Here is a 1,978-nt window from a genome sequence, read left to right on the forward strand (position 1 = left end):
ATTTGAGTTTAGCCTTAAAAATGAATCGGAGCTTAAAGCAAGACACACAGGAGAGTGGATCCAAGAGCAAAGGCCCAGCTCTGTTCTTCAAGTGAAGCCTAACTGAGGTCCCCGTCCCTCTCTCACACTCCCTGGGGTTTGGTGAGGAGGTGATTGAGAATTCTGCCCACTCCTATTTACTTCATTCCTTGTTTTCCAAGGTATCTAACAAGATAGTATTGTTTGTGTTTATGACGTAGGAATCTCTCTATGAAGAACTAGCCAGAAACATGGTGTGCTAAAACATCATAGATTGTCTATCACTAATCTTTGTTTTCTTACATCTGAGTCTCTACATGCATTCAGTTTTGGATGATAAACTTAAGATTTGGCCAGGCAGTGGTGGCGCACGCCTTTAATCCCAGCACTTGGGAGGCAAAGGCAGGTGGATTTCTGAGTTCGAGGCCAGCCTGGTCTACAGAGTGAGTTCCAGGACAGCCAGGGCTATACAGAGAAACCCTGTCTTGAAAAACCAAACCAGGTGTCTGGCGGAGGCAGCATGGCGGCGGGGGCGGCTGAGGCAGCCGAGGCGGCCGTGGCAGTGGTGGAAGTTGGCTCTGCCCAGCAGTTTGAGGAGCTACTGCGCCTCAAAACCAAGTCACTCCTTGTGGTCCATTTCTGGGCGCCATGGGCTCCACAATGTGTACAGATGAACGATGTCATGGCAGAGTTAGCTAAAGAACACCCTCATGTTTCATTTGTGAAGCTGGAAGCCGAAGCTGTTCCTGAAGTATCTGAAAAATATGAAATTAGTTCTGTTCCCACCTTCCTGTTCTTCAAGAATTCTCAGAAAGTCGACCGGTTAGATGGTGCACATGCCCCAGAGTTGACCAAAAAAGTCCAGCGACACGTGTCTAGTGGAGCCTTCCCTTCTAGTAACAATGAACATCTTAAAGAAGATCTCAACCTTCGCCTGAAAAAGCTGACTCACGCTGCCCCCTGCATGCTGTTCATGAAGGGAACACCTCAAGAACCACGCTGTGGTTTCAGTAAGCAGATGGTGGAAATCCTTCACAAACACAATATTCAGTTCAGCAGTTTTGATATCTTCTCAGATGAAGAAGTTCGACAAGGGCTCAAGACATACTCTAATTGGCCCACCTATCCTCAGCTCTATGTTTCTGGAGAGCTCATAGGAGGACTTGACATAATTAAGGAGCTGGAAGCATCAGAAGAGCTAGATACAATTTGTCCCAAAGCACCCAAGTTAGAGGAAAGGCTCCAAGTGCTGACCAATAAAGCTTCTGTGATGCTCTTTATGAAAGGAAACAAACAGGAAGCAAAATGTGGATTCAGCAAACAAATTCTGGAAATACTGAATAGTACTGGGGTTGAATATGAAACTTTTGATATACTGGAGGATGAAGAAGTGCGTCAGGGATTAAAAACGTTCTCAAATTGGCCAACCTACCCTCAGCTGTATGTGAGAGGGGATCTTGTTGGAGGATTGGATATTGTCAAGGAACTGAAAGACAATGGTGAATTGCTGCCTATACTGAAAGGAGAAAATTAGTGAACGTTAAGCATGGTGTCCAAGGACTGCAAGAAGTATTTAATTACCGTGGAACAGTTGATGACTTGGTCCTGCGAAGTGGACTGAGAGTAGAAATACGACACACTCAGTTATGCTCACCGTGCTTTACAAAGTTGTGCTGAAGAAACATGTTACATTTTCCATGAAGCAGAGAAGGCAATAAACTCTTCAGACCCAGCTAAAAAAAAAAAAAAAAAAAAAAAGAAAAACCAAACCAAACCAAACCAAACCAAAAAACACCTTAAGATTTGCTGTACTTTGAGAATGAAACACCCTTCACAGGCTCCTGTGAGTACTACTTAGATGTGGGGCCTGTTGGAGGAAGTAGGTGACTACAGGGTGTGCTCTAAAGGTTACATACCTTGTCTCTACCCTCCTCTCTCTCCTTTCCATCCACCATGAGAG

At 44.8% G+C, this 1,978-nt stretch overlaps 1 pseudogene across 1 annotated transcript; it reads left to right on the plus strand.

Moving 5' to 3' along the window:
- The first annotated feature begins 528 nt into the window (after nucleotides 1-528).
- On the plus strand, nucleotides 529-1,770 carry LOC114638718 (annotated as a pseudogene). The gene has a single exon (XR_003713908.1). The product of XR_003713908.1 is annotated as a glutaredoxin-3 pseudogene (transcript).
- The last annotated feature ends 208 nt before the right edge of the window (nucleotides 1,771-1,978 follow it).

This window comes from Grammomys surdaster, unplaced genomic scaffold, assembly GCF_004785775.1.
Source record: "Grammomys surdaster isolate TR1022 unplaced genomic scaffold, NIH_TR_1.0 100, whole genome shotgun sequence".
In the NCBI taxonomy this organism is placed as follows: domain Eukaryota; kingdom Metazoa; phylum Chordata; class Mammalia; order Rodentia; family Muridae; genus Grammomys; species Grammomys surdaster.